The 26,285-nt window shown below is 45.8% G+C and overlaps 1 long non-coding RNA gene across 1 annotated transcript; it reads right to left on the bottom strand.

Moving 5' to 3' along the window:
* Positions 1 to 379: 379 nt before the first annotated feature.
* LOC141990243 (uncharacterized) lies at positions 380 to 25,727 on the bottom strand. Its single transcript, XR_012640119.1, has 4 exons — positions 25,657 to 25,727; positions 2,182 to 2,255; positions 1,933 to 2,009; positions 380 to 506 (listed from the first exon to the last, which is right to left on the bottom strand). It is a non-coding gene; the product is annotated as an uncharacterized LOC141990243 (long non-coding RNA).
* Between the last annotated feature and the right edge of the window lie 558 nt (positions 25,728 to 26,285).

Below are 26,285 nucleotides of genomic sequence, written 5' to 3'. Positions count from 1 at the left end.
AAGCACACAGGCAGGATCATCTGTGGGGCTTTCTACATTCAAATGCCATCATTGGATTTAAAGTTGCAAAATTACTTTGACATTGACTATCCCCACTTCACATGAAGCTCTCTGTGTTTAATTTACCATATGTTTACAATTCTAAATGTTTAAATATTTAACTTGAGTGACATTTGGCTGCCTGTAGTGTTAGAATTCCAGCAGTAAACCAGTGAATTAAATATAAAACAAACAAAAGCCCTTCTCGAAAAGCTGATCCAGGGAATGAGAAAGTTCATATGCAAAACATCTCTACTCTCCAGGCACTGGAGGCCTTCCTTCAAGGCAGAGGGCTATAAATATTCCCACTTCCTTTCTATATTTTAATAATTTCCCACTCTGCTTCTTGTTTATTTAACGGGTTCTTCTCCGAGGTGGTGCCCTTGCAGCTTTTCCAGGATTCGATCTCTGTTTAATTCGCTGTACATCATGCTGGAGAGCTACAGGAGCTTGGCAGGAACACTTCTCTGAAAACAGGTTGAAAGGGGTTCAGTAAAGGTAAATGCCAGACATGCTGTTACTTATAAAAATTCCCTTTTAAGATGCTCTCTCCACTGCTGTGCAAACTTGGAGGTTGGTGAACAAGGAGGCCCGGGCTCCTTGCAACTTGTGGCTGATACTAAGACTCTCTGTTTCAAGGCCATGAATTGTTTATAAGGTAGGGTCTTCTGGATTGCGTTTGATAAAACAACTGGAAAATTGATCCTGTCCCCACAACTTACCCTCCTGCTGGAAGAAAGGTTTCCAGCAAAGTGACTCTTGTTTGCTTCAGTAGCGACAGTGCACAGTTTTAGAACAAAGAAATGGCAGGTTAACAGGTACGGGAGCTACCTGGCTTTCAGCTCTAGATTGTCAGCACTGACGGCAGTGGGGGTGGGGTTTTAAGATTGACAGTGGGTGGCATCCTCACCAGGGATGCAGGAACAGGGGGGGTCATGGACCCATTACTTTTTACTGGCCGTAAGGGTGAATGATGGAGGGGGAGGGGGCAGAGAGGGAGGGGACTCACGGGGAAGGGGCGGCATGGGGGAGCAGGGCCCTGGTTCAGGTACCAGTGACCCCCACCACTTTTAGGACGCTTCTGTCACTCCTGATCCTCACTGCTCTCCAAACAAAGTGATCCTTGCCTAAAGTCAAAATAGTCTCTCCTTTGGTCTAGCTGATTGAGGAAGAAGGTCTTTGTAAGCCCAGGGGTAACATTTTCAGAGGAATCTAAATGACTTCAGGGCCTAAGTGTTGATGTCACTTTTGAAAATGGGACTTGGGCTCCTGAAGAATTTAGAAGGTCTTGAAAAATTCACCCCCATTGGCCCTGGGTCACCCCCATGGTTACTTTACTGTCAGTGTAAAGCAGGGTGTCGGCCTGATTTTATGGAGGACTGAAAGATGGCAGGGGAAATAAGGTTGCGTGGGTGCTTTGCTACAGCGTACCTGATAAATTCAGATTGAATGGGAAGAAAAGGTAAGGTTTAGCATTCTGTTAGTGTGCTCCAAATCTGCCACGCTGACTACTGCACCCTCATATGAATGACATGGATACTCGAGTCTGTCTGCAGCACAGGGCTCGGGCCAGTGAAGAAAGTCTCAGGGAAGGGGATTGAAATGCTTTTAAAAATAAACACAATCATATTTAAGATCTCAAGCGGAGATGGGCTAGATGTGCAGATTGGAAAGAAAAATCTCCAGCGGGGAATCCTGATCCCTCTTCCCCTGAGATAACTGGCTCCCCGAGAGCAGCACTGAATGGAAGCAGGCACCACGGGGCCGACTTTCAGAAGCAGTGCACGTCCCCGACTCCCACTGATCTCAATGGGCACCCGCAGGATCCAGACCCCCTGAAACTCAGGCTGGATAAGGGTAGTCACGGGAGCCTCTCCAGTTTGTGGAGCTTACCTTCTGCCAGCTCAGTCTAGGACCTCTACAGGAGCGAGCTCCCTGATGGCTCCAGCATATTCAGTCCATCCCTCCCCCTGTTTTACAAAAGATTTCAGGTGTTTCCTCAAGGACCGTTGTAAACAGGGATGATAATGATGATGATCATTACAGCAGTGCCTAGCAAGCCCTAGCTAGCAGCAGAGCTCAGTGTGCTAGGTGCTGTGCCAAAAAGTAATAGAGAGGCTAGTCCTTGCCCCAGAGACTTACCAAGTGAGGTGGCAGACTGGCTGCATTAGGTGGATGAAAGGCGAACTGCAGGGAGGTGAGCTGGGAGGACGAGGCTGCAATAAAATGAACAGAGTTTAGTGGAAAGGCAGAAGTCTCAGCTCACCATGTGCCTACTCAGATCCAGATGGGAGGGATTTGTCCATCACGATGGTGAGCTAGGCCTGCAGCACGGGTTTGCTGCAACTCCTGGACAACTTCAGGTATTCGTGATGGTGTCATCTGCTGTAGAGGAAGCATTGAAACCCTGCAGGGCTCATTTTATGTCCTTTCTGGCATAAGGCCTTTGGCCTGCACAGCGTGTTTGTCACTTGTGTCTCTACGTTGCAGTGAGCTCATGAGAATCCATCGCCAACAGCTCTGTAACAAACTGATATTTCAATAAACCTCAGGTCACCTTGTTTAAATGTGTGTCCCGACTCTGTTCTGTGGCTCACACTGCATTTACACTGCAGTGAGGGGTTCTGTCCTAGCTTTGCTATAGCCTTTCACATGTGTCTTTCTCCCCCTGGACTATTTCCTCTCTCGCCTGCTAAGGTGTTCACACGCTTCGGCTGGCGTGATCAGACCTGTCGTTTCCCAGTGTTTACCAAGGGTCATTTCAGTGCTTTCGGTAGTCAGGCGTTTCAGAGATGCTGCTGCCGCTGATTCAAGTGACCTGGATTACTTACGCCTATTCTGTCCTCAGCCAACAGCTCAACTAAAAGCTCCAATTGTCAGTGAAGGCAGATTGCAGCTGGAATGGAACATTATTTCCTATAGATAAACTGAGTAAAAGACAGCGCTTTTAAAAAAAACTCTATTAAATACCCCCTCCTCCCCCAGTCCACCAATCCAACTCAATGTCTCCTCAACAAACTCAGTTGCCACCTTGTTTCCTCTGTATCTTACGACACTGAAGGTCCTGTCTCAGTTGAGGAGATGCACCAATATCCAAGTCCTCCGCATCGAACGATGTGAAGAATAGCTACACTCCATGATAAGTTGTTGTAACCACTTCTGATCTGCACTCATTTGTGGTTTCTTTGTCACGCCCTCCTCCTACCTGGATGGTCACACAAAATCCCTTCTCAAGCTGCTGAATAGCAGAGATGCAGGCAATGGAATTGGTGATATCGGAGACACAGATCCTCATCCCCAGTGAGTTCTGTGCACAACTTCCACCATCCTCTCAGCTGTGCTGTTCTTGGAGTGCATCATCATTGGGTCAGTTTCTGTATGTTTCTATGATTTTAGGCAATATTTCAAGGGTCATGTTCCTTCTAGGGTCAACTTTTTGAGAACTAGTTCTCCATACTACATGACCAGGCACAAAAAAGCCTGTAAGCATTATGGCTGATTGCCACATTTTTTCAACAAAAATATTTTCATCCATTGTAAATGCCTCCTTCTCAGAGTTCTCTCTGTTATGGTAGTTCCTTTCCCCTCCCAGCTTCCTTCTTTTCTTGGTGGGAAAGTGATCTGATTCTTTTATTTTTTGTACGTTAAATTCAGAGGTGTTTCATAGGACTTGCCATATCCCATGAAACTACTGGACAAGCTAGCCAGCCTCATGCTATGGACAGTAGTTGGCTCATTCAGATGGAAGGCAAGTCCTTGACAACATGCATGAAGCTAAATGCTCTGCATGGAGTATGTTGGTGGAGGAGAAGGGCAGATGTAAGGAATAATTAAAATTCATTTCTGGTCCCTGCAGATCAGCTTGGGCTCTGAAGCATGAGATTAGATGTCTCTGTGCTGTGTCTTTCTCTCTTTTTCTTTATTGTGCACCAGCACTGCTGGTAACCAACATTGAAACAGAAGCAGATTTTTTGACATTAGTCATGGTGACATCATAATCATCAGCATGAGTTGCTTTGATAAAGCAGTTCTGTCATCCATTCCCCATTGTCACCAACAAAGGAGCCTGCAATTTAATGGCAGAGTACTATGTAATGTGTTCCTAGCAGGATGCCTTTACACTTGCATTAACCCCATGTCCTACACAAAAGGGTAGTAAAATGGAATCTCTATTCCCTGTCCGTGAAATTGGAATTTGAGTGCATTGTTACTAAAAAGCGGGTATGCAGATGTATATTTCGGACACTTTCCCTAGAATACGGTTACCTCTTTTTGACTTGAACAGTTAGCCAATATTCAGCACCTTCCATGTTTTTTTGGTTAGGAGGAGAAATTGATGACAGAATTAGTTAAATCCAAAACTGACTGGAAAGAGTTACCGGGGGATCTCACAAAATTGGACAATGAAATGGCAGATGAAATTCAGCATTGATAAGTGCAAAGTAATGCATAGGGTGACCAGACATACTGATGAAATTTCTTTTTACCGATGAAATTGTTTGTCCCGCGTCCTGACCGATGTTCTCCAGGTTTTTTTTTTTTTGCTTGGGGTGGCAAAAAACCCTAGAGCCGGCCCTGGTGAGGGGGTGAGCCTGTGGCTGCCCCCCATGTGTCCCGATATTTTGTTCTTGTCATATGGTCACCCTAGTAATGCACATTGTGAAAAAATAATCCCAGCTACACCTATGTAGTGATGGGATCTAAATTAGCTGTTACATCTCAAGAAAGAGATCTTGGAGTCATAGATAGTTCTCTGAAAACTTCAGCTCAATATACAGCAATGGTCAAAAAGGCTACCAGAATGTTAGGAACTGTTAGAAAAGGGTTAGCAAATCCTGTGCTGCGTTCAGTTCTGGTCACCCCTTCTCGAAAAAGATATCGTGGAACTAGAAAAGGTTCAGAGAAGGGCAGCAAAGATGACCAAGGGTGTGGACCCGGCTTTCATGTGAAGAGAGACTAAAAACATTAGAGTTATTCAGCTTAGAAAAGAGATGATAGAGGTCTATAAGATCATGAATGGTGTGGAAAAAGTAAATAGAGAAGTGTTATCTACCCTTTCCCACAATGCAAAAACCAGGAGTCACCTAATGAAATTAATAGGTTTAATACAAGCAAGAGGAAGTACTTTTTCACACAACACACTGTCATCCTGTGGAATTCATTGCCATGGGATGCTGAGATGGCCAAAAGTATAACTGGGTTCAAAACAGAAGTAGATACGTTCATGGAGGATATGTTCATGGAGGATCCATTAGCCAGGATGGCCACAGGGATGCAACCTCATGCTTGAGGTGACCCTAAATCTCTGTCTGCCAGAAGCCAGGAAGGAAAGGATATCTCCAAATTAAGGAAGGATATCTCCCCCTGAAGCTCTGGTACTGGCCACATTGGAGACAGGCTACTGGGCTAGATGGAACATTGGTCTGACCGCTCTTATGTTCTTAAGTTTGATGCAATCCTGTTTATTTACAAAGAATATTCAAAGTCCTGTTTCTCTGCACACACAAGGAATCAAACAGGAGGAAGTTTCCGTGTTCTCAGTTCCAAGCCTCTTTCAGTCAGCACTCAGCCCCAAAAGCTCTCTGCCTAGAGTTTTTCTCAGGGCCACATTCCCAGTGTTTGTTCTGCTCTGTCTTTGGCTTTCTGCTCCTTGTCTGCTGCTTTGCACAGGCACCATGCTCCAATCTAATCGGTCCCCTACCCCTGCCTTTATCAGACCACAGTGGAATCCCCTTGGGCTGCATGGCTAAACTCCTATTCCAACCTCGTGTAATGGGATAGGAGAATGCTTGCTGAAGCAAGATTATGTACAACTCTATGTTCAACTCCCATTCTTCCTTCACCTCCGCTTATCTCTTTGCTTAAGCACAGGCTAGAATGCTGTCTTTTCAGAAAGCATTACACAGAGTTAAACGTCAGGGCTATTGTATGTAGAAGAATGTAAGTGGGAGTTACCAGCTCTCTGAACACCAGCTTCACAGAGAGAGCACCAGACAGTTTCTTAGGCTGTAACTACACGACAGACGCTACAGTGGCGCAGCCGCACCAGTGCAGCTGCGTCGCTGTAACGCTTGTGGTGGGGATGCTCTAAGTCACCTGGAGCGAGCTCTCCTGTCAGCTTATTCACTCTTGCCTCCACAAGAGGAGGTAGCTGTGCCAGCGGGAGGAACTCTCCCAGTGACATAGCGCTGTCCACTCGGGCGCTTAGGTCGGTGTAATTTACGTTGCTCAGGAGTGTGGGTTATTCACACCCCTGAGTGACGTTAGGTATACCAAAGTGAACAAACAATTAATGCACATAAAACATTGTAAATGGTACAAAATATGTGACTAGTTGTTGGAGTTCTCCTGAGACCTCTTCCACTTGGTTTCCCAAGAACTCAGTCTGAGTCCAGTCTTGTCACTCAGGTTTCTTTATTTGGCACTGTAACAAAGTGGGAATATGAGTCCTGTTTGTGCCTCAGTTTCCCCCATATGCTGAAATGTAACCTAGGGGACTGTTTGCTCCCAGGGAAGGCTGAGACACATAAGTGTGGGTGTTGCCCAGCTGTCTGGGCCTTAGTCCCCATACCAATGGAGAATCCATGAGGACAATGATTAGTCCAATCACTGGGACATTGATACCTAGAAACCAACAACCATGGATTGCTCCACCTCTCTGCAAGAAGCTGAGCACCATTTCCCCAGCTGGAGATCAAAGGACTGGTGAGGGGTGAAGTGGGGGACAAGAGTTGGCTGCTGGAAGGAGTCAGGGCTGGAGTCTGATGAAGGAGATCAGATGGAGAGACAGACAGAGCTTGAACCAAGGGGTTCACTACAGCTTGGCTGGGCTCTGGGCTGACCAGAATGGACTGTGCTTTAACCTTCATTTCTCTAGACTATCCTATGCTGTGTTTCAGTTAATGAATTAACCCAACTGTTGTGACAGCGCTGTTTGTTTGAGCGTCACTGCAAATGCTGGGCAAGGTGCATTAATCCCTGAAGAGTGGACAAGTCTCCACCAGTGTCTGTTGCAGTTGGACTTGCTGAATGGAGCTCACCGTGGGAAGCAGGAGTGCTGCAGGCCTAGAGATCCAGTCTAAGGAGGTGGTGAAGCCGCGTGGCTTGCACTGGAAGAAGAGCAAGACCTCAAGGAGGTCTGTTACACTTAAGGGGTTCCCCCTAGGGCTACAGTACCAATCCTGAGGATCCGTGACAGTAGGGTGACCAGACAGCAAATGTGAAAAATCAGGACAGGGGGTGGGGGGTAATAGGAGCCGATATAAGAGAGAGACTCAAAAATCAGGACTGTCCCTATAAAATCGGGACATCTGGTCATCCTATGTGACAACGCTCACAGCAAAGCTATGCTGAGTTGCTCAGAGTCAAGCATAGGGGGTGGGCACAGGACGTGCCACACATCCAAAGTTACACAGCAAAGCTTCACCGTCTAGACATTTGTACTAACACTCATAACACCTGCATTCTGAACAATACATTGCATTACATGCTTTCGAATTGGCTTGGTTACTCTGCAGGAAGCAATCCCCGCAGGGCAGGCTCTGTGCACACACAGTGAATGCATACCCTACTCTTTACTTCAGCCTCACCTTGTCTTGTCCATCGTAAATAGTACAAATCTAGTATCTCAGCTAGTGTAGATGGCCTGGCTCTGCGAATCCATTCACCTTCCCAGTCATGTCCCCTAAAAAATGAGGAAAGTTACTTATGTCAAGATCTTAACAGGACTATAACAGGGTTTAAAAGGTTTCAGAGTAACAGCAGTGTTAGTCTGTATTCACAAAAAGAAAAGGAGTACTTGTGGCACCTTAGAGACTAACCAATTTATTTGAGCATAAGCTTTCGTGAAATGAGCTGTAGCTCACGAAAGCTTATGCTCAAATAATTGGTTAGTCTCTAAGGTGCCACAAGTACTCCTTTTCTTTTTGAGGGTTTAAAAGAGAACTGGATAAATTCATGGAGGTTAAGTCCATTAATGGCTATAAGCCAGGATGGGTAAGGAATGGTGTCCCTAGCCTCTTTTGTCAGAGGATGGAGCTGGATGGCAGGAGAGAGATCATTGATCATTACCTGTTGGGTTTGTTCCCTCTGGGGCACCTGGCATTGGCCACTGCTGGAAGACAGAATACTGGGCTGGATGGACCTTTGGTCTGACCCAGTCTGGCCATTCTTATGTTCTTATGCCCAGGCCTACATCAATATTTTGAAGACTATGAATAACTTAAACTAAAGTTATTATGTAGTTACAGATATTTAAATATAAAGTTTCAACGGCATTTACACTTCTGTGCTTTAGCACACACATCTGAAGACATTCGCCTCCAATCTCCTCTCAGGGATGATTTCTCAGTCTTTAGAGTGTGATCATATTACAGAGTATGTGTCACCTGGACTCTTCAGAGCTTAAGAAGAATGGCAACATCTCGGTTGTTTCAAACACTTCAGAACCCTGGCAGCAGACAGACACTCTGGCGTCTCCAGCGCCAGCAGCTTTCCAACTGACTGGTTCTCAGTTGCTGGTGAAACAGAAATCGGTAGCATCTATCCAAAATGGCACAGGTCAGTATAGAAAAGAGCCTTTCCCCGCATCTTTATAAGACCAGGCTTTCACCCTAGGGCACTAACTTCTCCTCCTAAATCAGGCTCAAGTTCACAAGTCCCTACCTCACTCAGTTCTGCACCTGTTTTTCCTTTAACTCAGACAGAATCCCAGTTGGGAGCAGTTAGCTGAGAGCGCTGTGTGAGTTCCACGGGCTCTGAAGCCTCTAGGAGTAGCAGATGCTCCCTGACCGCTCTTCCTCTAGGTCCTTGGAGCACACCAAAGTGGACCGAACATTCCCATGTAAGTAAAGCTGGAACTGCACTGACCGGTATCCAAAGTGGCACAGGGATTGGGGCCCAACCCTCCGAGCAGAGACATCTCTTGGGCTTGCGTGATTCGGCATCTGAGCCTGCAGAGCTGTCTTTAATTCTTCTACTTATACCCTTCCCCGCTGGTGCTCTGACTGGCTCAGCTCTCAGAGGGTGACCTGCCAGACAGACTGCCCACAACTGCCCAGGGCGGCTTCAGAAACTGCTGCTGAGCACGTCCAGTAACTGCAACCCCCTATGCCAGATGCTTCTGGACCTGGCTAGCTCTTGCCCTACCCTGCACATGTGCAGATTCATGGAGTATTCAAACAAAAATCCACGTCTCCTCCCCATTGCTTCTCTCCTGTCCTTTGGGCCAAAGTCAAATGCTGCAGTCTAAAGGCGGCAGGTTACACTTCCAGCTATCTAGTCCATAAAGGAGCTCAATTGCTGTTTTCACTTATCCTGAATGAAGGGTGGCTGTTAAACTCTCCAGCTTCAATGAGGTTTAACCCAACCCCTAACAATATTTTGCCACTGACACAATCACTGTGCCAAAGAGGGGAGCCAAAAGTGAATCTGTGAGCACCCCCCGACTTCTTTTCAGACTTTGTCTGGAAAATATAAATCCATATTAAACCAGTATAAAATGTTCATGTAACTCGCTGTAAATTGCTACAAAACATGTGACTCACAATATTTCACTGTGCTGCGAATTTTGTTTTAGAACAACCACGTTGGTAGCTAACAAGAATTGACATGGAATGGCAATCAACTGAGACCAGAGACCCCAGGCCGCCAGGGAGTGTTAATCTGGCTGTCCTGTGATGGGCTGCTCCCCATGCAGACTGGAAGATGTAAAATGATTACTTGGAATAATTTGGTTTCAGAGTAGCAGCCATGTTAGTCTGTATCTGCAAAAAGAAAAGGAGGACTTTTAAATAATAATTTGATCATTGTATGTTCACCAATTGGGAAGTCTAGTCCTAATTTTCGTATTGTCTTTATGTCCCCTGAGAACCATTTCCGTGCTCAGAGTGGGTCAGTGTGTGCTGGAAAAGGCAGCCTCCTCTCGAACTGTTGCTGTCACCATCTGGTGCTAAAAGAAAAGAGTACATGTTCTTCGACACTTCCGAAAGTGGCAGCATGATGGTGCTGTGATGTGTGCGGGGGTGTTTCTACCAGGGTGCTGCTGAGAAATGGAGGTTGATAGGGCATTCAGAGGGGTGCGTGACTGCGGATTTCAGCATTACTCACAGTGGAGTTGCCACTTGAAACTTGAATCTGTTTGTCACAGTTGTCACCTGGGAGGCAGCGGTGTAAATCGGCTGCAGCTGGAGAAATCCTTGAATCTGTCATGGAACAAGGTTGCTTCCTATTTTGAAAAAGCGGCCCATCCAACAGCTCTCGGTGCCCATGCAGCCTGTTTGCCACACAAATGGAAACTGACCCAGTGTCACCTAGGCATCCCAAATCAACCATATGTAAGCCCCTCCCTTGTCAACTCACTAAACCTCATCCTTGCAAAAAGCCTCTTTCCATGCTCGGGCTTTGCAATCTACCTTGATAGTCAAAAAAAAAAAAGTCTGAAGGCTGGGAGAGGTACGTGTAAATGTCACAGCCGGGCGATTTCCACTGTGGATGCTGTAGCTCAAGACTCCTGACCCCCCAAGTGTATGTAAGGGTTCTTAATTCCAGCTGCTGGGATATAGCCCTGGGAGATTTGGGGTCTCTGAGATACACAGGACCCAAATCCTAAAAGGCTTCATAGATGAGAACTGAAATGGTGAATTGCATCCTGAAAAGACTCAGAAACTGCAGTTTCTGGAGCACAGGTATCTATCTCATGCCTCTTCCATGGAGCGCTGCTGGAGTATGTGGTCAATCACATTCTACAGCAGAACGGGAGAGCACCTATGCCGGTCCAGTCTTATGTTGATAAAAAGTAGAGTTACCTCACCTAGAAAAGCTCTATATGGTCTAACAGGGAACAATAATCTTTCTGTAGAAAAATTATTTGCTTTTAGAATTCTAGTCTAGAGAATTGTAACCCGGCTGCAGAATCCAATAGGTTGGTTGTGAATTCCCTAGCAAGTTCACCTTTGTGTGTTACATTTTAGTTTAATTCCTATTAGTTTAATCACCATTAAATTCAATAGGATTTTTCCATCCGGGTCAATGGTACAGCTGCACTGACATTCACACAGCCCTGCTACACATGTTTAGCTTTCCCCTCTGCTGCTCTCCTTTTACAGCATAAATGTAGCTGCAGTCATGGCACTTGCTGTGTACGGCCCTCTGGATTCGTGTTCTTGTTCCTTAACAACAGAGAGAACAGGGAACTGTCAGCTGCCTGCACAGTGCTGGAGATTGTTCTGTTTGAGATGGATTGGGCTGAACAGCTTCCTCCATCTAAACCCTCCATGGAGAGGGTCACTTGGAACACAGGGTATTTCACAAAAAGAAAAGGAGTACTTGTGGCACCTTAGAGACTGTCAAGGTTCCTCCCCACTCTGAACTCTAGGGTACAGATGTGGGGACCTGCATGAAAGACCCCCTAAGCTTATTCTTACCAGCTTACGTTAAAAGCTGCCACCACCAAAGTGTTACACAAAGAATAACAGGGGAAGTGTCCACTTGGAAATGCCCCCCCCCCAAAAAAAATATCCCCCCAAGCACTACACCCCCTTTCCTGGGGAAGGCTTGTTACAAATCCTCACCAATTTGCATAGGTGAACACAGACCCAAACCCTTGGATCTTAAGAACAATGAAAAAGCAATCAGGTTCTTAAAAGAAGAATTTTAATAGAAGAAAAAGTAAAAGAATCACCTCTGTAAAATCAGGATGGTAAACACCTTACAGGGTAATCAGATTCAAAACATAGAGAATCCCTCTAGGCAAAACCTTAAGTTACAAAAAGACACAAAAACAGGAATATACGTTCCATTCAGCACAACCTATTTTACCAGCCATTTAACAAAAGGAAATCTAATGCATTTCTAGCTAGATTACTTACTAACTTAACAGAAAGAAAAGGAGGACTTGTGGCACCTTAGAGACTAACAAATTTATTTGAGCATAAGCTTTCGTGAGCTACAGCTCACTTCATCGGATGCATTCAGTGGAAAATACAGTGGGGAGATTTACATACACAGAGAACATGAAACAATGGGTGTTACCATACAGGAGAGTGATCAGGTAAGGTGAGCTATTACCAGCAGGAGAGCCGGGGGGGCGGGGAAACCTTTTGTAGTGATAATCAAGGTGGGCCATTTCCAGCAGTTGACAAGAACGTCTGAGGAACAGCGGGTTGGGGGGGAGGGTTAGCGTTGTTCTAACCCTCCTCAGGCCCTACGCTCCCAGCGCTCCCAGCTATCTTTGAGACACCACTGACTTCCTGAGGAAACTACAATCCATCGGTGATCTTCCTGAAAACACCATCCTGGCCACTATGGATGTAGAAGTCCTCTACACCAACATTCCACACAAAGATGGACTACAAGCCCTCAGGAACAGTATCCCCGATAATGTCATGGCTAACCTGGTGGCTGAACTTTGTGACTTTGTCCTCACCCATAACTATTTTACATTTGGGGACAATGTATACCTTCAAATCAGCGGCACTGCTATGGGTGCCCACATGGCCCCATAGTATGCCAACATTTTTAAGGCTGACTTAGAACAACGCTTCCTCAGCTCTCATCCCCTAATGCCCCTACTCTACTTGCGCTACATAGATGACATCTTCATCATCTGGACCCATGGAAAAGAAGCTCTTGAGGAATTCCACCATGATTTCAACAATTTCCATCCCACCATCAGCCTCAGCTTGGACCAATCCACACAAGAGATCCATTTCCTGGACACTACAGTCCTAGTAAGCGATGGTAACATAAACACCACTCTATACCGGAAACCTACTGACCGCTATGCCTACCTACATGCCTCCAGCTTTCATCCAGACCACACCACACGATCCATTGTCTACAGCCAAGCTCTATGATACAACCGCATTTGCTCCAACCCCTCAGACAGAGACAAACACCTACAAGATCTCTATCAACCATTCTTACAACTACAATACTCACCTGATGAAGTGAAGAAACAGATTGACAGAGCCAGAAGAGTACCCAGAAGTTACCTACTACAGGGCAGGCCCAACAAAGAAAATAACAGAAGGCCACTAGCCATCACCTTCAGCCCCCAACTAAAACTTCTCCAATGCATCAACAAGGATCTACAACTTATCCTGAAGGATGACCCATCACTCTCACAGATCTTGGGAGACAGGCCAGTCCTTGCTTACAGACAGCCCCCCAACCTGAAGCAAATACTCACCACCAACCACACACCACACAACAGAACCACTAACCCAGGAACCTATCCTTGCAACAAAGCCTGTTGCCAACTGTGCCCATATATCTATTCAGGGGACACCATCATGGGGCCTAATCACATCAGCCACACTATCAGAGGCTCGTTCACCTGCACGTCTACTAATGTGATATATGCCATCATGTGCCAGCAATGCCCCTCTGCCATGTATATTGGCCAAACTGGACAGTCTCTACGTAAAAGAATAAATGGACACAAATCAGACATCAAGAATTATAACATTCAAAAACCAGTCGGAGAACACTTCAGTCTCTCTGGTCACTCGATTACAGACCTAAAAGTGGCAATTCTTCAACAAAAAAACTTCAAAAACAGACTCCAAGGAGAGACTGCTGAATTGGAATTAATTTGCAAACTGGATACAATTAACTTAGGCTTGAATAAAGACTGGGAGTGGATGGGTCATTACACAAAGTAAAACTACTTCCCCATGTTTATCCCCCCCCCGCTGTTCCTCAGACGTTCTTGATTATCACTACAAAAGGTTTCCACCCTCCCCGCCCCTGATCACTCTCGTTACAGTGTATATGGTAACACCCATTGTTTCATGTTCTCTGTGTATATAAATCTCCCCACTGTATTTTCCACTGAATGCATCCAATGAGGTGAGCTGTAGCTCACGAAAGCTTATGCTCAAATAAATTGGTTAGTCTCTAAGGTGCCACAAGTCCTCCTTTTCTTTTTGTGGATACAGACTAACACGGCTGCTACTCTGAAACCTGTCATTATGCAGGGTATTTCAGTGGCCAGTTCTTCCACATGCCATCCCCAAGACACCCCATCTCATAAGGTCCGAGTGAGCTGTTCAGCAATGTACTTTGAACCCAGTCAATGAAACGGAATGGACAGGTCTCATTCAGAAGCTGCAGCCCTCCTTTATATTGACCAGGTTGAAACCGGGTTGAAGCTGTTTGTCCAGCGCTGGATCACCATTGCCATGAGCCCTAGCCACAAAAACAGCTCTGCTCGAGGTGATGGATAATGACAGTGCTACAGCACTTGCCTCTGTTTCTCAGAATGATTTACAAACCTGACTTAAAATTCAGATGATGATCAATTCAGATTAATATAAAACACCTGTGAGGTGAGGGATTACAGTGCCCACCTCTGAAATGAAGCCACCCTAGCAGAGGTGGATTAATATTTATTGGGGCCCTGGGCACAAAGAACATTTGGCCCCCCACTCCGTGGGGGGTCCAGGGGCACTGGAACTGGGAAGCGGGGCTATGCCCATCCACTTTTTAACATGGGCGTAGTAGCTTCAGAGCGGCATGGAGCAGCAGCGGCAGGGAGCTGATAAGGTGATCAGCTCCCTGCCATGAAGCGCAGCCCCTGCTAGCTATGCCAGCCTCTTCCCAGTGGGGGACTGAGGTGGGCCTTTGTTCCCCCTTGTCATGGGGCCCCATCTCCTGTTCCTCCTCTTCCCCTGAGGCCCTGCCCAGGCTGAAAACCAGAGCTGGGACATGGTAAGAGCTACCCAGGAGCCCAGGCTGCTGTGAGGTGCCCCAGAACCTCCACCTGCCCTGGGTGGCAAACCCTCCTGGGGCGGAGACATGGGCTGGGGGCTGCTCTTGGGCACCCCAGCCCCCGCCCAGGGCAGGTGGAAGGTCCGGGGATTCCCATAGCAGACTGGGTGGCTCTTACCATGGCCCGGCTCTGGCTTCCAGTCTGACCAGGGGGCAGGGCTTCGGGGGAGAGGGGGAGAAGAGGAGGAGCAGGGGGTGGGGCCACAGTTCCAGTGCGGGTGGCCCCCTATTTCCCCCACAGGTGCCAGTGCTCCTGTGGGGGCTCCTAAATTGGCTGGGGCATGTGGGCACGGGCCCCATGGGCCCCTGCGTTAATCCACCCCTGCACCCTAGGGGCAGAATGCTGCAGCCATGTAACAGCACAAGGCAGTAGCACCAGCGTTGGAGGATACGAGGATCCGGTCTTCAGGTGAGCCATCGGGGTTTAGATACTGTAGAGAGATTGTAATCCCCTGCATGGGGTATCTCCATTCAGGCTCTGATCCAATACAATGTTTGACTGGCTTGGGTGAGTGAATGGCAGCTGTTAGTCACAGAAAGAGGCCTCAGCAGTGGAGGGGTTTTCTTTTCTCTTTTTTTGGCTGGCATCCCAATTACAATGCTCGGACAGAAGAGTTGGGAGCCCAGTTACAACCGAAAGCCAGTGGAATTTGGGGGCCTGACTCCTTCAGGCTCTTCTGAAAATCTCACCCTGGAGTTTACTGAGGGTCTATGTTGTGAAAGGGATCTAACCAGCTGTGTATGTTACATTAGCAGCAGATGTTTTGGAATCTGATGTGGTGAAGAAGAGGCCTGGAAAATACCATTTAACTTGTTCTCTCAGCAAGACTGTGACTGTCACAATAAACCCCGGCACCCACAGCTGTTCCAGGAATTACAAATAGCCCTTTGGAATGATGCAAATCTCTTGCAGCTACTATCATTTCTGGTTAAGAGGGAGGGAGGCTGGGGTTCAGCTGGAGATATTTCTAGCTTGCACATCAGTGTTGCAGCTTGATAATAGTTGAGGTTCCCGTGCATTTTCATTCTGTTGATCTGTTGCTATCGGCACCAGTTTGATTGTCATGTCTGACAACAGATAAACAAACCAGACAGCTTCCTTCTGAATTTTAAAGGAAATGACAGACATCAACCTATGGGAAAACTGAGACTCTAGCACCAAAAGAGGAACTGAGCAAACTGCCTTACATTCATCCCTGGAGATCTTTCTTTTCTCTTTAGCTTACAACAGTTGTCTTGTTTGCTGGTTGTGTATAGGTGAATAACTGTCTGATATCAGGGATTTCCTAAGCAAACAACTGAACCAGCAGTAGTGCCATAACTGCCCATTGATGTTTAGCCAAGCGTTTAATGAACACTAGATTAGAATCACTGAGCAAAAATAATATAAAATAATCAACTAGAAGAAAGAGCTACCAGTTATAAATGTGGCTTGTGTTTAACGGCACCATTATTGACTCATTGTAACACGAAGCTATTAGTGTCTCCTTGTAGCCACTAGGGTCCAGATCCTCATAGGTTCTTAGGTGTGGCTTTGCTCTGTGTTGCAATGCCTAACCCTTTGGCTGCCTGGTCAGCCCCGATTTAGCCACCCAGGCTCCCCAAGCCAGCAAGCTGAGTGGGGAAATAGAAAATGCTGAGGAGATGGGTGGAGAGAGGGGCTTTGGTGGTAAGCAGCTGATCTGGTGTGATCAGCTGATCTGATGGGCCAGAGACAGGTGATTCTCTCCACTTGGGATTCTCAGTGGCGAACCCTCTCCTGGAGACAGCACCTTAGCCAGGTCCGCTGCTTCGGTAGCCCGTGCTGTAGCAGCCAAAGTCTTTCTCTCTCTCCCTCCACATCTCCTGGTCACACTCGGTACCGCTCCCCTGCTCACCCGTTTCCCTGTGCCGCCAGCTGTCTTTTGGGCAGGTGCTGTACTGCCCCCAGTGCCTGTTGGTTAGGTAGAGATGGTGAATCTCTAATAAGATGAAGGTGCAAATACCATGTTTGCTCGGGGTTTTCATCGTATCTTTAAAGTTCAGCAGGTTAGACAAAGCCCTTATTCATCATCTGCTAGATAATTTTTTTCAGAATCTAAGGCTCACAGCCTGGTTTCAGAATGCTCTGTTCTAACCAGAGGAAGCACAAGAACATAAGATTGGCCATACTGGGTCAGACCAAAGGTCCATCCAGCCCAGTATCCTGTCTTCCAGCTGTGGCCAGTGCCAGGTGCCCCAGAAGGAATGAACAGAACAGGTAATCATCAAGTGATCCATCCCGTCACCCATTACCAGCTTCTGGCAAACAGAGGCTAGGGACACCATCCCTGCCCATCCTAACTAATACCCCTTGATGGACCTACTGTGTGTTTCCCTCCCTTTTTCTTTTTTGTAATACAGACTAAGGCCTGGTGAACACTACAGAGTTAGGTCGACGGACGGCCGCTTACATGCACAAGCTATATAATTACTGTGGTGTCTGTATGTCGACGTACCTTGGGTTGACCTAATTTTGTAGTGCAGGCTTGCCCGAAGATTACCTGCTCATTTTCTACAGTAGTTATGTTCACCGTAACTTTCCTGCCTTGTGAAATGCACAGGAAATGACTCCTGTGAACTAGACACTTTATAAGTCAATGGTGCTATGCTACTTTGCACTAGCTGAGAATCAGGCCCCTTGGAGCCTTGTTGAAGCTTGGTTTGTAAGTTTGTGTGCTGCAGAATTCTGCCAATCGGCTTGGAAAATCTCAATGGAATTTGCTGAAGTGTTGTGCAGATTGATAGTGTCTGTGCAGTGCAAAGCAGAATGGTGCAGTGGAAAGTGTTTGACCTGAAATGTAAGACAAGATGAGTGTTGATTCACTGCTAAGTACCTTAGAACTTTCCTGCTCCAAATAGCACTGGTAGGAATTATTTTCATTTATTTGGATTTCTGACTCCACTGTGCTAGAAGCTGTACGCACCCAGATCAAAAAGACGGTCCCTGCCCCAAAGAGCTGATAATCTAAGTATGCAATGAGAGACAACAGATGGATACAGCCAGATGTGGGAGTACAAGGAACCAATGAGACAATATGATAGCATGACAGGCTGTGGTCTTAGCACACCAGCGGTCTAACCACTGTCAAGATTTTTATAGGAATGACAGCAAAGGAGAGATTTAAGGAGGGATGTGAAGGATAATGAGGTAGTTTTGTGGGTGTTTACAGGGAGCTTCTCCCAAGAATGAGGGGCAGCATGGGAGAAAGCATGACGGAGCTTGTTTGAAAATTTAGCAAGTGGGCTGTGGAGGCTGGTATGGGTCAACTGGAGGCAGGAGACATCTTGTTAGTGGATGTGAAATGACAGGTAGTTGGGGATAAGTGGACAAGTAGTGGACAAGTAGTGTATGGCTTGAAAGTGGACAAGTAGTGTATGGCTGATGTGATCTAGAAGGGGGAGTCAGTGGAGGGATGCAAAGAGGGGTGACATGGTCAAAGCCACAGGGTGGGAAAATGATCTTTGCCCAGGTTATGGGCGTAAGTGACAGGCAGGATGCTGGTGGTGTGCACCGTGATCGAGAAAGGAGGTAGCTGGGAGTGCTTGGTGGTGGTGGGGAGATCAGGAGCTCCGTTTATGCCATGTGCACCTTCCAGCAGACAAGAAGTCTCCCATGCTGATGGACTGGCAATCAGAGAAAGGCCAAGTGACAGGGCGTGGGAGATGGGGCTGATGGGCGATGCTGAAGGAGACCGGGCGATGGTCGGAGATGGGGGCTCAGCAACAGAGATATCAGAGAGAGCAGTGCTTCGTGCAGACCAAGTCAAGTGAACGTCCCTTTTGGAGAGTGGGGGAGTTGAACCAGGACTGCAGGTGAAAGGCAGAAGTGGGGGGCGAAGAAACGTGCAGATAGGGGTTGGATGACTCATCAGCATGGAAGTCCCCAAGGATGAGTGTGGGGGACAGTGAGGACCGGGAGACAGGAGCTGAGGAAGGCTGATGTGGAGCCAGGTGGACAGTAGGTAATAGCAGTATGGAGGGCAGAGGAGAGCAGAGTTGGGGAAAGATTGGGAAGAAGGAGGAGTGGGGAAGAGGAGCCGGCAGAGCTGGTGGGACCAGCAGAGGGGTGAGGATAATGAGGATGGGGAAGGGAGATGGAAGGAGGGGGAGGATGGATGATATGATGCAGAAGTGGGGCGCAATGAGAGCTGGGGGTGGTGGGGAGGGGCAGATGAACAAGGTTACAAAAAAAAAGTAGAGTTTGAAAAATGCTATGAAGGGAACGTTCACAGAAGAATCCCCTCTAAGCCGCTCCGGGGCTGTCCCACCCCTTGAGCGAGGGGAGAGTTGCAATATCAACTGTGCCTAGGCAGACCAGCCCTGCCCGTCCAGAGTCCCACTGACATCAGCCCAAGGCATTTATCAAACTGGGGAAACATATGCAGGGTAGGTACTGCAGTAGAGCCCAGCACCCCCTTAGGGGACGACTCCTTTCACAGCTTTCTAATGGTACCTCATATTTCAAGACCTGAAAGGCAGAAAGTGGGAGTATCACACGGTAGGTGAGCACGTCACACCACATTATTTGAAATCCTTCCAGCAGCTCCCGACCTAATCTTCCTGCCCTGAAAGAAGCTTTTGTCAACACCTGCCCATACTGCATGAGGCTAGTGCCGTGTCTAGAGACCTAATCGATGTCGAATTGCATCGCCTGTAACGAATGATTTAGCTACGGTCGGTCCTGCTTTGAGCAGGGGGTTGGACTAGATGACCTCCTGAGGTCCCTGCCAACCCTGATAGTCTGTGATTCTATGAATGGGATGGAACACTTTCTGCTAAATACGCCTGATGTGCACAGACTAGTGCTTTGGGCATCTCCATTTGGGAGCCCAACTTGATGCACGTTGTAAAGGGACCTGGTTTTCAGAGGGCAGGTCCTTAGGACCTTCCATGGAGCTTAGGGGTCTTTGCATCAGTCTGTGTGACGGTGAAGTAGAAGCCCTGCTAGATGCCGCAGGAATATGAATAATCATTTTAACAAGGAATTAAAAAAATATCAGGAGAACCATGACAAAGTTTATATCACTTCTTTGGGTTGGAGATGGTGTATAGTTTGTGCTTCTCTGTGCTTTCCCTTCTTTTTCAAAGATTCCTTTAAGTCTCTGAATGAATTGCATCTGTGTGTCAGTTACGCATGTGAGAGAAACCAGATTTATCCGGCTGCCTTACATAGCATTGCTTAATTAGAAACCCCATTCCTTTCCCAAAGCCAGCAGATTCCCTCCTGTCTTTGGGCTGTGTGTTTTGTTGCTGCTGTCAGCAGAGACATATCTCTAATTTGATCTAAGTAAGACTTTTTATGAGAGCTGACATCTTGCTACGGGACTTGAAATGACTTTTTCCAGGTTCTTTCTTAATTCTGACAGTTAGGAGGTAATTACTAAACACAATTTTTGTCGTACATCATTCCAGTGAAGGGGAATATTAAAAAGCTGGGCAGGAACCTGATATTTTTAAGGTGACAATCAAATTTATAGTGAGTAATATTAAAACAGTAGATTAAAATATAGCATAACACTGAGTTGATCTCTCATTGTGGTGATGTTCCAACTAGTCGTAAAGCTGACTGAGCAACATCCATGTTAAAGTGAGGAAATGATTCAATGATTTAAACAGAACTTGGTTTGTTCATATGCAATGGTTTATTTTTCCTGTGTATGGATGAGGACTAGCTTAGTTTGTAGAGTCACCCACCTGGATGTAAACCTTATTTGCATTCCAGATGGCTGAAGTGTTTAGTGGTTAGAATAGGTGTTTTGGAGTCAGATCTTCTGCATTACTGGTCCATTTTTATTATCGACTTGCTGTAAGGCCTTGGGTTAGTTGCTAAAAATATTTTTGCCTTGGTTTTTCCACCTGTAAAATGGATATAATTTTTTTTGCCCTGTGGAAATAACAGAATGTTTCTAACGTGCTTTGAGATCCACCAATGAAAGGCAGATAGAAGTAAAAAAAAAAGAAAAGAAAAGACGTAATACACATTCTAAGATCAAGTAACCACGGGCTGAAGCATCTGTCCAGTTATCGAAGCTATCTTCTTGTATAGGAAAACCAGTCCTTTAGCTTTTGTGCACATTGATTTGCTTCACTGAACGAAAAAAAAACACCATACACTACAAAACCTCTTTAAACTGCTTGATTTTTCTTAATGTGCACAAACACATACACACACACAGAGAGAGAACAGTCGGGGCACATTTTAGAAAACTGCATTTCAGTGTTTTACAACACTTTTAGTGTCCACAAAGCAGCTCTTCCTTACATTTAGGTTGTTCCCCCTGCCTGATTCATCTCAGAACAATGTCAGGATGTAGTGTTGATGCCAACAGAAGTCACTGTCAGGAAAGCGTTTGTATTAATGAACAACACTCGGAAAAAAATTGATAAACCAACACTTCTGCTAACATTGGCACTCTTCCCAGTCACATGAACTGCTCAGAGTTCTCCACACACCAAATAAGAGCAGAGGCATTCTCCGTCAGCATGCATCTGTTTAGGCATAAAAAAGAATTCATAAGTGCTGTATATGGCAGTTTAAAGGGGTTTTGTAGCGTAAGCTCTTTATGTTTGCTTCAGTGAGGCAAAACCAGTGTGAGGCTGGGCTAAAAGGCTGGTCAAAATCAATACAAAATGTTTCAAGATTATTGGAACAAAACCGTTAGATTGAATTGAACCAAATTCTTTTTGGCTTTTGGGTTTGCAAAAGTTTGAGATAGTGACACTTTGTCCCAGTTCAGGATGGGGAAATTTTTGCTATCTCAAATTTTCCACAGGACGAGAAAATTATTTCCCAGCCAGCTTTACCCAGGGCCACAGCCTCCCTACCCACTTGGCACTGTAGAAGTGCTCTTTGCACAGACATCAATTTTCTTCACACCTCAAGAGGGGAATTCATCACCTAAAACAGATCCACTCGTGTCAAAAGTCTTCGCACAGCAGATATCAGTGCTGGTCAAGTCGTCATTGGCTCTTCCCCAGTCCTCATCAGTGCATGAAGCTGAGTGAAAAAAGTTCTAAGAATAACTTCGAACTGGATACGGGTTATGGAGTGGGGCAGCTCTAATCCTAGGTCTGCTGAATGGTGCCTGATCTATAGATTATGTATCAATTATATTGATTACTTAAGAATTCCCAGTTATCACTTGGAGGGTTGGTGGGTTCTTGTCCCAAGATCAGGCCCAGTATTATTGAAATTATTATATAGTTGGGAACCCCAATGTGCACATCTGCAACATTCACACTGTAGGAACTCTTCTGTATTTACAAATAGTTTATTAATGCATTTAGCACAGTCACGAACACTCCAGCTCAGTAAGGTAGAGATACTACAGAATGTACATCTGCACATCCATATACTATGGCAAGGTACCTTCTCGGTTTCACCAGCCTCAGCTGTTTTTAGCCTTGGTGAGACGGGCTTGGGTAAAACAGTCATAGAATCATAGAATATCAGGGTTGGAAGGGACCTCAGGAGGTCATCTAGTCCAACCCCCTGCTCAAAGCAGGACCAAAATCCAACTAAATCATCCCAGCCAGGGCTTTGTCAAGCCTGACCTTAAAAACCTCAAAGGAAGGAGATTCCACCACCTCCTTAGGTAACGCATTCCAGTGCTTCACCACCCTCCTAGTGAAATAGTGTTTCCTAATATCCAACCTAAACCTCCCGTGCTGCAACTTGGGACCATTACTCCTTGTTCTGTCATCTGCTACCACTGAGAACCGTCTAGAGCCATCCTCTTTGGAACCCCCCTCATTTTTCTCTTCCGCAGACTAAACAATCCCATTTCCCTCAGCCTCTCCTCATAAGTCATGTGTTCCAGACCCCTAATCATTTTTGTTGTCCTTCGCTGGACTCTCTCCAATTTATCCACATCCTTCTTGTAGTGTGGGGCCCAAAACTGGACACAGTACTCCGGATGAGGCCTCACCAGTGTCGAATAGAGGGGAACGATCACGTCCCTCGATCTGCTGGCAATGTTCCTACATATACATCCCAAAATGCCATTGGCCTTCTTGGCAACAAGGGCACACTGTTGACTCATATCCAGCTTCTCGTCCACTGTAACTCCAAGGTCCTTTTCTGCAGAACTGCTGCCTCGCCACTCGGTCCCTAGTCTGTAGTGGTTCATTGGATTCTTCCGTCCTAAGTGCAGGACTCTGCACTTGTCCTTGTTGAACCTCATCAGATTTCTTTTGGCCCAATCCTCAAATTTGTCTAGGTCCCTCTGTATCCTATCCCTACCCTCCAGCATATCTACCACTCCTCCCAGTTTAGTGTCTTCTGCAAACTTGCTGAGGGTGCAATCCACACCATCCTCCAGATCATTAATGAAGATATTGAACAAAACCGGCCCCAGGACTGACCCTTGGGGCACTCTGCTAGATACCAGCTGCCAACTACACATGGAGCCATTGATCACTACCCATTGAGCCCGACAATCTAGCCAGCTTTCTGTCCACCTTATAGTCCATTCATCCATCCCATACTACTTTAACTTGCTGGCAAGAATACTGTGGGAGACCATATCAAAAGCTTTGCTAAAGTCAAGAAACAACACATCCACTGCTTTCCCCTCATCCACAGAGACAGTTATCTCGTCTTAGAAAGCAATTAGATTAGTCAGGCATGACTTGCCCTTGGTGAATCCGTGCTGACTGTTCCTGATCACGTTCCTCTCCTCTAAGTGCTTCAGAATTGATTCCTTGAGGATGCACAGGATGCATCGTTCCTTGAGGATGCATCATTCCTTCTAGGATGCACAGGGGCAGTCCGTTCCTTCTCTCAGCCCGTCTTTTGGGCTTGTTTTTCTTCCCTCAGGGGAGGGAATGCAGCCTCCCCTCCTGGTGAGGATCCCTGTCTTGCTGCTCCTAGCCTACTGGCAGCTTGCCTCCTCTCTCTCTCTCGTTTCCCCCCACTTCTCCCAATAGGGGAGGGTTTAAAAGGGTCTCAGGCAGCCCACAGTGTTCTGTAGAGGTACAGCCTCTGGGTACCAGGTGGCATAATCTAGCACAAATGTGCTGATGGCCCCGGGCTGATTTTTCCAGTGGCCCTACTAGGTCCATAGCTATTCGCTCAATCGGACTTCAATATCGGCGGAGGTACCAAAGGGACCCTTAAGTGTGGTCGGGGGCCATGTAATTGGCATTCTGGACAGGAGGCACAATATTGTCGGACCGCCGCATAAATTCTGGGCCAAAAAAATCCTCTTCAGAATTCGATTGAGGGTTTTATCTACCCCTAGATGCCCCTTGAGCAGATGGCTGTGGGCTAGATCCATCATGTCCCTCTGATGCTTCTGTGGTACTAAGAGCTGTTCCACGACTTGCTCTTGGACCCGGACTACTCTGTATAGCAGATCCCTCTTTATCATATAATATAGCCCTAGGCTCTTGGCTCTCCCTTCCAAAGGGACCCCATTCACCTCAGTTACTACTTTGTGAATATTGCTATATATTGGATCATTGGCCTGATCCTGCCCAAAATTCTCCTGTGAAGGTCCAATTTGCCCAAACTCAGCTAATGTAGATCTGCATGATATTGTCCAAAGTAGACTTTATAAAGCATTCTACTCTTTGTTCTTACCATGTTCTAGGGAAACTTTGTTTGGGTCTACATGGGTTTCGTATGTTTCAAAATAAGGAAACCTGGTGGATCATTCTCCAAAACCAATCCAGACATTAGCATAGTCTCACATCTGCTTGATAGCTCATTCCACTTACAGACCACCTTCAACCATTCTTCAGTTGTGTTTTTTTTTAGCTGCTTTGACTCCAAGAAGGCAAATGATTTGGCAGTTCATAGCTACAGAGAAGTTCTCTCCTGTTGCTTGGTTTTGATCCACCCATTACAATCTAATGGGTTTTTTTTGGCAAAATGTTTAAAACAGCATTTTCCCATATTTGTCACTGGCATACTTCAATACACGTAAATGAATATTAACATTAGTTTGCTTAAAGATTAAACCTGTTTTGAATCCGATTGCAATTTGGAAGGTTACTGTAAGACAAACAGAACTGAGAATTCCATTAATAAAATATGAAGAACATGCATGTTGTTATAATACAAAAATGTGCAATTATGTCTTGATTGCAGCTCAGGGATTACATGTTTTTAATGAAGTGCACGTTGTCAGAGTGGGAAGCAATAAAAATGAAAAAAGTTACAGAACTGAAAATTTAATATATATGATAATACACATAAATCTATTAGAGAAAGTAAAGCAGAATTAATTACATTTCCGAACCCAGAGGGTGAATAAAAATGGTAAAGAATTAAAAAATAAAAAATTTCTTACTGTAATTAGAGTTTAGCACACTAAAATTAGAGGAAGTGTTTTCTTTTCTGATAACTTGTGAAATCTTTTCTAAGAGCAAAGCAAGATGGAGTAGGGAGTCTTAATTATGCATTTGAACCGTAACTCAAGAAACCTATACACAACCTAGAAGTGAAGATTAAATATCCTATTATGTGTATGTATATATGTGTGCATGCATTTATTCTGCATCTGAAAAGTTGTGCAATTAAAAATTTATGTGTGTGTTACACACACACACACCTCTTTTTAATTGCAGAACTTTTCAGATGCAAAGTAAATAAAATCCAAGGAAATACAGAGAGACCGAACAATTTAGTCTGTATTTATTTAGATATATAACTAACAGACAAACGACTGCGCGAGAGCTCTCGGCGACCTGGCAATTAATCTTGCAACAGCATAATGCACCCAGCAGTATTAAAAAACCCCAAACAGCCAACAAAGAACAAATTAACTCACTAAAACAAATATTACATATTATTATTTATGTTTTAGTTCCTTTTAGTACCTGCTCACCAACTTCTGGAGACTGAAACATGGAAAGTCACTTTGAGTGGGAAGCCCAGTGGTATTTCACCCTGAAATCCTTCATTTCCCTCCGAATGAGGGCAGAGAATCTTGGCAAACGGCAAAAGATTGTGCTTGAACGGAGTGGGGAGTTGATGGTCACACCCCTCATTGTCCTTAGAATCATTCATTGTAACCGTCCTCAAGTCTCCTGGACGTGATCCTGCTTCAGAAGGAAGCAGTATTTAATGTGCTCTGGATCTGTTGGTCTCTCTTCCAGTTCTCTAACACTGAACTCCATAAAACTTCTACATTTGCCTTGTCTGCTCTTCCCTGCAATCCTCTGAATTTTCTCTTCAGTCTCTTTTATTTTCTTTCCCAGTTCCAAGCCTTCATTGCCGTATGCACCAAGGCACGACCACACCTCTGTGGCTGCTGGCTAAATCCTAGTGTATGTCCTTCTTTTAAGTCTTTGAATGAGGCCAGCATGTCTGAATTAAGGATTTAAGCTCTGTCCCTACCTGTTTGCAGCCAGCCTTAGGTTTTAGGGTTGGGATTGGTTGCTATTGAATGTACTACACCCACTATTCCTTTTTGCCTCAGAGTAAAGTATGAGTGAATGGTAGCTGT

Source organism: Natator depressus, chromosome 6 (assembly GCF_965152275.1).
Source record: "Natator depressus isolate rNatDep1 chromosome 6, rNatDep2.hap1, whole genome shotgun sequence".
Lineage (NCBI taxonomy): Eukaryota > Metazoa > Chordata > Testudines > Cheloniidae > Natator > Natator depressus.
This window is presented reverse-complemented; position numbering and strand designations above follow the sequence as displayed.